This window comes from Lontra canadensis, unplaced genomic scaffold (genome assembly GCF_010015895.1).
Source record: "Lontra canadensis isolate GAN:19392208 unplaced genomic scaffold, GSC_riverotter_1.0 scaffold212, whole genome shotgun sequence".
NCBI lineage: Eukaryota > Metazoa > Chordata > Mammalia > Carnivora > Mustelidae > Lontra > Lontra canadensis.
Window position 1 is genome coordinate 325,202 of NW_022631206.1, and position 13,682 is coordinate 338,883.

Sequence of the window (13,682 nt, forward strand, 5' to 3'; positions counted from 1 at the left end):
CACTTTTCAAATAGATTTATTTAATAAGCTTTTAATTAAATCCTCCTGATTGGAACTATGCTATCAATTCATTATTTTTGCAAGAAAACAACCCTATTTTCATGCGGTGGTCATTCAGTCTGAAACCTCATGGCCTCTTCTTATAGTATATAAAAACAAAACCAACAGTTGCTCTCCTTTAAAAACTGTACTGTTGAGTGAAGTTCTTAATACTCAGGGTACTCAGATTTGGCCAGGTTGGTGTCTGGGAAAAAAAGAGGGAGGGAGGAAGGAAGGGAAGGATCATGATGCCCATGTCTGAGACAAACAATACAAAAATGTACAACTAATCACCATAATTCTGTGGCTAGTCTTCAACCTCTAGACTGTGTTATTTGGTCATGCATTCTTGATTATGTAGACAGTATGATTACTTAAACATATAAGTAATAACATGTACCATAAGAATATAAAACTAAAAATAGAACAATAGATGCAGGTGAACGTGGACAGTCATTAGACATGGTAGGAATATCAGCACATTTTTTTTCCTATACCATAGTTAATGTGACAGATTATTGACATATTTGTTGTAGAAAATTAGGTTTGACTTCAGAGGAGTAGGTATGTCTAAAGAAGTAGTCATGAGGAAGGTGAGAAAAACAATAAGAAGTAACCCAGGTCCGTCGTGATGAGGGTGGATAGATGGAGTCTAAAAAAGATGGACTCCTCTTTCCAAAGCTACAGCTGGCTAATTCAGAATATGCAACTTTAAAAAATTAAGGTTGACCACTGTAAGGTCAGGAGAAAGTTAAAATGTAATTTTGAAACTGTCTCCCACTCTTTCATTGAAAAAAATTTCACACCGTTCATAGTTCTAAAAAATTATCTTCTCATATAGTCATTTAAATTTTTAACTTAGCCATTAATTGTGAGCTTCAATGATTTTATGCAATTAAGAAAAATCTAAAAGATGTACCATTTAAAATTAGAATCTGATAAAGATTTGTGATGAATTCACCTCTTTCCCCTATTTTTGTCCTTGACATCCACTTGGGTTTACTGTCTTCCCATTGAACTTTGTCCTTCCTCCTCAGCTTTCCTCAACTGGGACATATTGAGATTTGAAAATATGTGTGAAGAACGTTCCTCTGTGTGATCTTTCTCTCTTCTTCCTCAGTCTCTTCTGCCTGCTGATGCTAAAGAGCCATTCCGTAAATCACTGGATTTCTTACAAGCCATGAACAAAAATCGTGTTCATTAAAACTTAAGTATAAATGAATCTCTAGAGTTGAGCTAATTGAATTCTTCTTCTGCAACATGGGAATATAGCAAAATAACTCAAAGTTGGCTAGCATTTTATAATCCATGTTTTGATGATAGTTTAAGAGGCTCCGTCCGTCCAAGTTTGGGTTAGAAAAAGAGATGAAGTATGGAAACACTGTCAGAAGCCTTTTCTGTTTACACAAAGATCCAGGGATACCATGAGTAATGCCAGAAATCTCATGTGACAGCCAGCTCTTGTGGGATTTTTTGAGCTCACCAAGTTCAGGAAATAGACAGTTCCAGAAAGCTGATTGGAGTTCAAAGATTTTTTTAAAAAAATTAACTGAAGTGAATAATTGTGTTCTCTGTCCATTGTCCAGCACTGCTGCTGGGACCTGTGCTCTGCTCTCCCCGGGGCTAGGTAATATCGGGCACTCAATAAATACTTTCTGATTTAAATCGCCTGCTTAATGAGTGTTTTCTCCGGAATCTCCCAAAGTGAATCTCTTAGAGGTTTTGTACAGTTATTTATTTCCATGGGAAGTGAGAAATTTACCTGGAGTTTCAGGACTGCGAGTGACCTCATAAGGACCTTCATTTCATTTCCTCTCTTTCAAGGATTGTTTTTTATCCATTCCAGATAGGAGAGAATTTGTCCTCCATTAAAGATCTTTCCAGAGGGAATTCCACAGCCTCCCATTAAAATGTTTAACAACTCTCCCTGCCCTGAAAGTCTTCTTATATCTAGTATAAATCCCTTCTGTTGTTAGGTTTAATTGTCAAATCGGCCAGAATCCACGCTCGGTAATTAAACCTCTTCTTTCTGTTTTCTGTATAGTCACATTTCTCAAGCTTTTGCAGGTTTCTTTTCAAATTAAAAAATCTTTTAAAAGTCCTTTCTGTTGGTTTTGTCTATACTCTATCTAACTGAAACCACTTCTTTCCTCTTTTGTAGGAGAAAATATGCTAATATTGAGGTAGTGATGGTAGGTCCATATATTTGAGTGGCTTTACCAAGCTCCATGGATTTCTCCATCAGGTTTTTCAACTCTCTCTTATTAACAGTTAATAAAATAGTTCATGGATGGTTTGGAAGAGGAATATTGCCTGTCTGAGATAGTATAACATATCGTATACCTAAAAAAAAAAAAAAAAAGTTTGAAAAGGAAAAGTAAATGATATAAAATGGGCTAAAAAATCTTCCCATTTAGGGACAGAGCTGCTTCTTCTCCCAGTGGATGCGTAATATATTATTTATGTAAGAGTGAGCATCATGCTTTTGGCTCACATTCCATTTGGAGCATATACAGTATGACAGTTTCCTTGGCTTATTGTTGTATACATGGCTATCTATTTTTAATACATTGCTTTTGTCTTTTTTCATGCTTGCTTACATCTGTTGTTATGAAAACTGACATAAAGTTTTTAAACATAAAAGAAGTGATGGAGAAAGAGATGGTAGGAGACAAACAACATTTCAAAAGAATGCAAGATGGAGAAACAGGAGCAAAGTCTCCGTGGAGAGAACCAGAAGCAGCCTCTGCAGGATAAATGGCAGGGTGGGTCAGAACAGATTGCTGTAGTCACAGAGAAAAAATGGTCATGAGGCTCCAGAAAGCATTTCTATGTTAGAAGGAGTGTAGTTTGTTTTCCATCAAATTGTTTAAACTTTTTAAGCTGCAGTTTTCAAATCAGTGAAGTGGGGAAAACCCCCACTTTGAAAGGTTGCCAGGATTCCATGAGTAATGTATATAAGGGGTTCAGCCTTTTGCTTGGTAAGTAGCTCAATACATAATACAGACTCAGGGGTTAACAAACTACGGCTGGAAGGTCGAATCCAGCCCATGTCCTGTTGGTTTTTTTTTTTTTTAAATAAAGTTTTATTGGAACATAGGCAGGCACATTCATTTATGTATTGTTTGCGGCTGTTTTTATACTTCCATAACAGAACTGAGTAATTTTGACAGTGACCAAATGGCCAGCGTGCCTAAACTATCTGACTGTAGAAAAGTTCACCATTCCCTTGTATATAAATAACTATTATGACAACTCTTTAGTAATATACATTATTCTACAGACTTGAATGATTTCCCAGTTCAATTTTCTGTCTGCATCACAATAATACCTGTTGATTACCACTCTTTTGCCAAGGTTCTAGTTTTCCTCTTATAACAACCCAAAAGTCTGCCCGTTTTCCTTGTTCAACAATGTAGCATTAAATGGTTAATTGGTTCATTTCACCACCAGGTGGCCTCCTCTGCTCTATTGTGCTTGTGGGACCCAAAGGAAAGCAGAAAATGGATCTAATGCACTTCTTTCAACTTTGGCTGTGATTCTGCTCTTATTAGCACTTCTCCGGTGGCTTTGCTGTTATGAAATGACTATTTTATGTTTGATCCTGAAACATAAATTCACACTGATTTAGAAAATGAGTTCTAAATCGGAGATAGAAACAGTTAAAACAGTAAAAACAAAATAAAAAAATATTTAAATGTGGACTCAAACCTACATCATAGTGGTTTTTAGAAAAAGGAGTTTGGGTATCATGTAAGAGGTTTACCATGACTCAGTATTATTCTCAGCTGTGTCCTAGCAGGATTGACTAATCTTGAAGCTTCCACAGGAAAAACAAAGGCCATGCCCCTCAGGGATCCCTATGTTAATTTCTCTTGAAGAGCATGGGTGAACTTCAGATCAGTACTCCAGTTTCTTTATGTTTTTTTTTATTCTCTAGATTCTCCTTTTGAATTTTCTTTTATCTTATTTGTGAGCTTTGCTAAAGACCAGTGCCATGTGAGGAAGATTAGAAAGCTGTGTGATAAAGTGCTGGAGAAGGAGGCTGGATTCTCCTTGGGCAATGACTCTTATCCTCTCAGATTTTGTTTTCTTCATCTATAAAGCGGAGGATGGACTGGGTGGCTTAGAGGTCCGTTCCAACTTCAATATTGCCTCACTGGTGAGAAATCAAAGATAATTCCAATTAGTAGTTGATTTGGCTAGGAACCATCTGGCAAAAACCAGAACTATAGGAACTCGATTTCAAAGGCTACAGAAACAAACTCATGGGTAAATATAATTTTGTGGCAAAGTACCATAAAAAGCGTATAGTTTCCAAATGCCACATTATTTTTAGTTCATTTCAGGTAGTAGTAGTAAATGCAAATTTTATGAGCCTTCTTAGACCCTTTCCTTTACTTTTTACTTTTATTCAGTAGTAGATAACTCTTGAGTTGGATTCTGAACAGTGTCTTGCTAAATCTGTCACAGAAATTTAGCTTTCTCTTTGACGTCTTATTTTCTACACATTTTAATTTTCCTACCTTTTTCTTTGGACAGAATGATCAAATCCTCCTCAAATTTCTTTGCAGCATAGAACAGATATATTCACTTTTATTTCCATTGAAAATGGGTCATTTTATATGGTACAAACAACCTGTTCTTACCTTCTGCTTGAGTTGCGATATGCACATCACTGGTTTGTATTTGAATTGTCACATTGGATGTCATGGCAAATACTGCTAAAGGCATTTAACTGTCTATGAGGAAAGGACTAGAATTGTCCCTAGGGCATTTTTGGTAAAGAACAGGCTCATGTTTGAATTCAGAGTTACCCTGGGAGACCTAGTGACAGGCAATCTCTCTGATTCCAAATTCCCTACTGGGGCTACTTCTCTGGAGAGCTATCTGGTTAAAGGCAGATTCATACGTGCTTGAGGAAAAATTGATTACAAGTTTTTTCCCACTTTGCAAACTACACTAATTAGTATCAAGCTCAACTAATAATTTATGAAATTTGCATTGCTTTCTATTTGCCTAAGCACAAATATTTCCTACCATATATATTTTCAAATATATATTCATATGTCTCATGTTCATGTCTAACACATATTAGGAATGAACGGTCTAATAATTTCACCTTTCCTTTAGAAGTCAGGAAAAGTGAGAAGAAATGAAGATGTCTGGTATTAGGCAATAAACATCCGTTTGGGTTACTATATGCTCTGAAAAACAAAATAAAAAGAAGGCTATCCTTTTCCTTTAGTAATTTATAACCCATTTGGAAAAGCAAAACCAAAAAACATGAAATAATAGCAAAGATAGCAAATATGTGTGGTAGCAAAAAAAAAAAAATGCTGGTCTTCTTTGGATGTCTTCATAAGAAGAAATGATATTTGAACTGGACCTCACTGAATTTAAATAAGTGGAATAAAGATACGAAGATAGGTACGTTGCAGAGGAATACATCATAGGGTGGGGGGAACTCTCAGATCTAGGATTTAGTTTGATAAATGACTAGTACTTTATCCAAATCAGGAAGATACACTGGGGAAGAGGAGCAAATCAGCAGCACCTCCTAATAGCTTTCATCCATGTGTTCAGTGCAAGTCAGCAAAAGGCAAGATTGTTTTCCATTGAACATTGAGTCCTAGATTCGATGTTTTATGTAGTGAAGGGAAATTATATACATAAATATACAAACTAATGGCATAAAAGAGACGAGAAAAGTTAGGCCAAAGGTCATATTTTCTTAGCAGGCATGATTTGGATCAAGTTTGAACAAACAGTTGTACCTAGTGCTTATTATGTAACAGGAGTTGTTCTAGGATCTTTGCATGTATTAGTGCATTCAATCCTCACAGTAACCTTGTGAAAGTGGTATTAATATTATCCCCCGATGAGCAACTAAGGCACAGGGAAGGGCAAAGCGAGTAAGCAATGCAAACGAAGCTTAAAAATAGGCAAACTGATTACGGGCTTATATTTTATTTTCATTTATTTATTTATTTGTGCCAAACTCCTTGAATCTCATTGATTAACAAAATGCATGGCATGGGTCCTTTTCTGTCACCATGTTTATAGAACCTAGTGATCAAATGGTTATGTGTGTGTAGGTTTTGAGAAGTAGTGTTACTAGGTATTACCAGCATGTTCCCTCCTCCCTTCATTAAGTGGGGAGAGAAATAGTAACACTTTGTTGATATATTTTCTAAAAGACGAAGACTATGTATATATAGCTCATATATATGTATTATATATAAATATTGTTTACCTTTTCAGTGTCTCCTCTCCATTGTGACCTATTTTATTATCTAATGTGGATAGTAGTTACAATACCTTATTTCTAAGATGGTTAATGAAAAGAAATGGGAATTACAAGTCATATGTATTAAAGTTGTATGTTACAAGTCATATTACAAGTCATATGTATTAAAATCTAAGACTTTGTTTTAAAACGGCACATCTTCCATAGAGATCTGAAATTTCACACAAACAAGATCTGTTTATTTCTTAAAACGTCTGTGGTGGGTAAGTGGTGAGGATATCCATTGTCCCTGATTTACAGATGGGACCACAAAAATAAGAAATAACTTCCCTCAACAGAGCAAGCCACCAATAGAGCAAAAGCAGAAGGAATAGCCGCAGAGAAAATGGTGCCCATTGAGGGGCTCCCTGCTGATGTGCTTAGAGAAAATCCTCCCAATCACAAAGTTTGTACCTATTTCGTCTTGAGAAGTTATCCAGTGTTATGGCTAAAAGCTGCACTGAATGGCCACATCCTGGTACTTTTGGGTTTTTTTGTTTCAATCTCCACTTACTGAATTTTTGCGGCTCTTACAGTAATTTTTAAGTTGTCAGTATCATCTTCTTTCATCCAATTATTTCAGGGGACCCATTCACTGAAAACCTTCTCTCTAGCTGTGATCTCCTTCCTCTTCTGCAACATTCTCTACTTTTAGGTAGTTTTTATGGTTTATTCTCTGTGGACTAGTTATTGTTTCCCCTATCTGGTGAAACTTTTGTAATTTCCCCTATTTCCTTATTACTTTCTCTCCATCCGTCTGTGTATTTCTTTCATTTTGTCCTTTAAATCTTTACGCCTTCCTCTTTCTTACTTTTATCACTCTTGTGATTGGACAAACATACACACACACACACACTCACACACTGTGTTTCTCTTTGATGGAGCTATTCTAATAAATGTCTTTGAATGTTTATGGCAGACTCCCTTACATAGCTGGAAAAATGCTCAAAAGTTCTTATCATAACCACTGTTTGGTCTTTATAGTCTTAGTTTATGCTAATACATTTTCACCTGTACCCTAGATCTTCTTTAAACTGTGAGCCATCATTCTTCTGAACAACAGGTGTGACTATCACTGAGAGCCTATCTGCCCTTTTAGCCTCAACTTCATGCTACTAAAAATTTGTGGAGGCTTGGAGGATGAATTTAGATCAAAATTAATCTGGCCATCGAAGCTCCAAGGGTGGGGTTCTCAAGTGCGTTTTGACTACTCTGAAGTCCGTTTGAATGACATTCTTGGCCTTATTTATTTACCTTATACTCCTAAGGCCTACCAATTTTCTCAGAATTCTGGATGGATTTCTAAAGATGCTTTTTCAAGAATGACAGCATGACATAGCAAACTAAGCTGAAATTCCTCCTGAAAGTTCTGTTTCTGAGTTTTAGTGATGTCTTACTGACCTTGGGCAAGTCACTTAGCTTCTATGTATCAATTTCCAATCTGTAAGACAGAAGCGATATTACTGACTTTCCCCATGGGCTTGCCATAGGAGAACAAAAAAGAAAACAATCCATTGAAATGACAGTCGGACTTTCTGATGCTGGAACAATAAACAGTGCTTAAAGCCTGAAATCTCTAAGATTTATTTTCTGAAGCTCTCTCTCTAGTAAATATGGACATGTACCCTCCAAGAAACCAAAAAAAAAAAAAAAAAAAAAGAAAGAAAGAAAAAGAGGCTAGAACAGAAAGGTTTTAAAATCCATAGTATATTGCTGTTGGAATTGGAAATTGGACCCACGTCTTGCATCTTGGTCAAATATTATTGCTCTGAGAAAACACTGAATTTCTAAAAGGTGTCCTTAAATATTTAAAAGGTTTCTGTCACCTTCCTCTTTTCTTTGATACATTTCTATAGAAGCTTTTCTTGGGTTAACTATTCCAGGCCATGGGAAACAATTAACTTTATTCACCGTTTCTGTCTAAAAATTGAGAATAATATTTATGTGTTGGAGATTGTGATCAAATAGTTTTTCTCTGAACATACGAAGTTCAGAGATAAATGGAGGCAATCACATGCTACTCATTTCTGTATACTAATATAGTATATCTGACATATATTTCAACTGCTGATACAGGCTTACTTGGTCTTTTGTTTGGAAGAAATTCAAATGAATAAATATTTTCCAACTTCCACAGCTAACCCATAATGCTAAGAGTTGTTATGGATAAAGGGTGAACAACACACAATCCCTGACCATATACCCCCATTGTAGGAACTTATAATCTAATTCTGAAACTACATTCATCCTTATCTGAAGTGAAGGTACCAGAGTACCCTCAAAAAGTGGCCTAAGGCATCAAATATTTTATAATTCAGGGATTTGGGTGGTCACCAAGAAAAATTCCATGGCATTTTGGTTCTATTAAGATTATAGATGTAAGAACCCTTTAAAAAGTCAGAAATACACTACAAAGGAAAAAGCCTTGATGTGAATATATAATGGTATCATGGCATTTCCATTGTGTTTTGGTAGTGGACAACTCTGGAAATGCTTTGATCGGCTCTGTCTTAAAACCTAAGACGTGGTGAGTTCTGGATAATCATGGTGAGTTTCTCAGTGCTGGTGTCCATAGACCCTGAAGAATGCCCACGTGCACTAAACTTGATAAGATAGCTTTTGATAATGACATTATGGGGGGAAGGGTAGTGCTTTCAGCCTTCATTTAGACCACTGATTCTCGGATTGCCGAAGTCACCGTGTTCTGCAGCAATCTTTTTGATAATGGCTGCAGCGCTCTACCTCTCATTTTTCTTGTCATCCTCAAAGAGAAAGCAAGATACTCTCCTTGAAGAAACATTATCAACAGCATTAACATGAGAAATATATAGTCTCTTCCTTATGAAATTAATTTGGCATTATTTTTGAGGTGTGCAACATCTTGGCAACTGCTTTGGTTTAAAACTCTGTGATTTGGGAAAAGCACGTTTCAGAATGTTTAATTCAGCGATACAAAAGGCACTAATGAAATATGCATGTATGAATTTTATATCATATTAGTTCCCTCTTTCTTGAAATCTGAATAAAAGCCAAACATCTGGATTACGTTTGAAAAGCCTGAATTTCCAATTTTCAGAGAGATTCAATCTATTTTGACATTGCACACTTAGCCTTAACATTTACAGTGTGCTATTAACATTACTTGCAATTGAAAAAAAAAAAGTCCAGATTTAAACAAACTTGGTGCCTCCTAATGCTAAAAATACATCTATATTTGAAATGGCTGCTGCTGCACAACTGTATATGTTCATGGTTTAGGCTTCATCAGCATTTCTATTATAAATACTTGCATTGAAGAAGCCTATAATTCAGCTATACAGATACGGGGTAAGCTTTGATATATAAATTCTCCCATGGTTGTATATTAAAACAACAAACAGCAATTCATATAATGCTTAGTTTGAAAAAGTACTCATTGATTCAGTGTTTACTGAAGACCTCAAATATTCAAGGTACTCCATGACTGGCCAGAAATAGAATAGCCCTCATCCTTTGAGAGTTTATTCTTCAAATATAAGATAGATAATAAGATTTCTGTTTTTATACATGTTTGGGCATATTTTGGCAACAAGGCTATAAAGGCAAGTGTATATTTATGGTCATAATTTAGGGAAGTAAATAGGGATATCAATGCTTTATTTCATTTCATGATCAGAGTTTATCTAAGATACAGCTGATCAAGTTTTAAGGGGTAAAGTAAGAAGTTCCGTGTCTACACAAGCGATCAAGGAGAAGAGAAGAATGTGACACTGTCTTTGAAGTTTGCATAATAGTAAGCCTTCAGTGGACTTTAATGTACTACACTCAGATTTTTACGGGATTTCTTGTAGTATATTGTAGGTAAATCGCATTCTTCCTGTGACATGTGGGAACAGCTAAAGTCAGGAATTTCCTTTTTCTCATCTTATTTTGCTTTATTTAAAAAAAAATTCAACAGATTATAAAGTAGTGCACAATGAAACAAAAATAGATGTGTTTCAAGGCATTTGTTTAGGTCAGAGGATGGAAAGCAGAAGAAATAATACTTTTAAATTGGAAACTTTTTTAAAGGAGAAAACTGAGTTTCCATTACATTAATTGCTGCTCCTTGTGTCTTTTTTCCATCCTACATTACGTACTCCAACAGATATTACATAATTGCATAACTATTCTTACTATGTGCTGACATGACATTACGACAGCCCTGATATGGTGCATCATAATGAAACCGTAATTAGAACAGTCATGATGTATTATGGCAATGATCCACATCGTCACTGAAGTGCATTGGAATGCACAGAAAACCCATTGAGATGTGCAGATTTTCAACATAATATAGCACAACCATGAAGTTTCATAGCATGGAGGAGAAATTGCCATTATGCCCACACTGCTGGCAGCAGGGGTTATAACACATTTCTTCAATCTGTTGGGGAAAGTTCTGTATTGATGGAAGAAAATTTTTGAGAGTACCATTTGTGAAGTTTATATCTTTAAAACAAATCTACAGGAAAGACCTTGTTGAAATATGGACTTAACTGCATAAATTCTATTGAAGTTTCCCATAAAATATTTACCAAAAAAAGGACCCAAAAGGTTTCATTTACTATCTCAAATTCAATGAAATGCTTTTCTATGGAAGTACAGATTGAAGATGATTTGAGGATTTTCATTTAACATTACCTTTTCTTCGGATTTTCCGTGTCCCTTCTTGAGCTCTGATTGAATAGCTTATGTTTTATGTGGTTGTATCTCTGCTCCCTTGTTGTTCTCCTAGTTTTCTCTACATGTGAATCTTATATGTGAGTCTTGTTCTAGTAAGTGTTGCCTTCTCCTTACCTTGGTGTGTTTTGGTCTTGACATCCCTCCTATACACAGAATAATATCATCATGATGGTTGATTTGGCAATGTGAAGAACGAGATCAACTTTGTAAAATAGAGAGGAACTTTAGACTTTATTTTCTAGGCCAGCCCTCATTCAGTGCCTCATTATGTCATAAAATCTCCCTATCAAGTACACTTCTGGTCTCTACCTGCATACCCATGGTAAGTGGGAACTCCCCATCACCCAAGCTCCACTCCTACTTATTCTTCAGCCTTTGATCCCATGCCTGACCTCTGAGACCAGATGAAAGAAATTAATATTCTTCTATTGAAAGCCCTCTAATTTTCTAAGTCTACTAACTTGTCCTTCCCTCTCTTCTCTCATCTTCAACTCTTACTTACCCTTGGCTGAATATTTTCAGCTCCTTCAACAGCTTGCTCCTCAGAGAAGCATTGAATATTCTGCCTTCTTTGAGTGCTCTCCTTTGGACATTTTAGACATTGTCTAAGCCCTGCTTGGAAAATGAAACCCAACCAGAACCAGGACTTCAGTTTTGAGCTTAGTAAGTCACCATCAAACTGATCTGTTGCTTTTCTTATTTATTTATAACCCTATGTTTGTCTCAGTCCAGCCCCAGATCATACTTCCTTTTTTATATTTACCTTCCACTGTCTGTTGACTCATTGAATCTAAAGACAGTTGAAACCTCCTTACTTGTATTGTTTATGCAGTTTTTGTATTTTTATTTTTTAATGGTGGGAGGTTATTATCTCAGGCTTGACTTGTCTCATATCTCCCATTTAGATTTAATCTACTATGCTAGCATGTTGTGTTCCCTTTGGAGTACAGTATCATCATAAATAAACATTGTGAAGCAGTTGCCTATGAATCGGATCCCACTCAGAGACACAGTTTGGCCTGTACAGTGTTAAAAAGTTTTAATTCAATGTATAAAAATGAGATTTCACATGAAAATATATATTTCTGTCTTCTCTTAAACATATATCCCTGTTCATACAGAAGCCACCTTGAAGCCATATTCTCAACATAGGAACAGTTGGCAGAGCTGGGTAGTGGTTGCCCCTTTTGGATGGAACTTGTGTTTTCCTACCCCCCACAATCCACACTACTTCTTCCTTTTTCCCCTTCCCTGGGATCAGATGTTAGTAATCCTCATATTTTTGCATTGTTTTTATTTTAGTAGAGAAAATAGCTCTCTTTTTCCAAGACATTAGCAACAATTAGAGTATGAAAGAAGATGACTTATCTGTGCTCAACTCACCTTCTTTCCACCAGCTGCCGGGCCAGTAGGGTACTGGATCTAGCTAGTACTGGGTCAGAAGAACTGATTGTTAAATATTAAAGAATTTTGTTGGCAGTAGCAACCTTTGGTAGTTTGGAATTTGCCATGGTGGGAGTATTTATACCAGGGAAATCAGCAAACCCTACAAATCAGGGCTTTTTTTTTTCTTTTTCTTTTCCCCGCAGAGAGCCAGTTTGCAAGTATACCACTATGTTGTGTGTATTTGAATTCCTGCTCTCTGAACTAAAATATTTATTATTCTTTATTGATCATTGAGATTAGTATAATCTGGCATTCCAATCAACATGCCATAAACATATTTTACTTCTATGTATCATTAATAAAAATATCGAATAAGACTATACCGAAAAAGAGCCCTGTGGTGTAACATACCCATGAAACCATCATCTTTACATAAGTTGTTCAACAGGTTCTCAGGAAAATGTGTACTTCTGTGCTACTAAATGATTGCATCCTTCTGCTCACTTTATGCTTATGAAAATCGAATATACCTGATCTAGGAATTCACATCCTTGCTGTAGGGATTTAAGTCATTAGATTTTGGGTGTCTGTTCTTAGTAATTTAATTATGTTTAAAATCTGGTTAGTAGTGTAGTAAATAACTGGTATTGCTACAAAATTGCATTGAGAAGGTAATAGGATTGAATTTCTACACAAGTTGACAGTCAATTAAAATTTCCATATATCGAATGAGTTAGCCAGTTCTTGGCCGAGGAGCTAGAACAAATGCCTCCCTCCTAAGCTGATCACTTCAAAACAGGCAAAATTTATAATAAAGTCAAATCAAGACTCAGTGCATCAACTAAAACATGAGCTTGGCTTATCAAATACAGATCAAAAGCAAGAGATGGACTAGAGAGCACCCACAGTATTTCTTCCCTAAATTCCTCTATTTTTTTATTGTCACTGGAGGAAAAATAACACATTAAAACCTCCTTACTGAATTACTGTCCTAAACCAATAGATCCATGGGGCTTGTTCAGCTAAAAACCACAACAGACTTTGTAATGCAGTGATGTAATCTTGGCTTTGTGTCATTTATATTCAACCTAAAAAAAAAAACAAAAAACAATTTTCCTGAATAGACAGGCTGACAACAATATTGTTCGGTGTGGGTTTTTATTTGGATTCTTTCCAAATGGTTCACATGCCTTCACAGTAACACATCATGCTTGCTTACGTTTTTTGCCTGAATTCCAAAGTTTGCCCCTTTTACTAGCTTTCT

General features: G+C 35.9%; 1 protein-coding gene and 1 long non-coding RNA gene across 4 annotated transcripts in view; one reads left to right on the forward strand and one right to left on the reverse strand.

Annotated features, from left to right (window-relative positions):
- LOC116861941 (A-kinase anchor protein 6-like) overlaps positions 1-13,682 on the forward strand; it is a 417,382-nt gene that overhangs the window by 316,863 nt on the left and 86,837 nt on the right. The gene's annotated exons all lie outside the window — the stretch shown is intronic.
- Positions 5,231-12,460, reverse strand: LOC116861942. The gene is made up of 3 exons (XR_004381568.1): positions 12,416-12,460; positions 11,535-11,644; positions 5,231-5,246 (listed from the first exon to the last, which is right to left on the reverse strand). It is a non-coding gene; the product is annotated as an uncharacterized LOC116861942 (long non-coding RNA).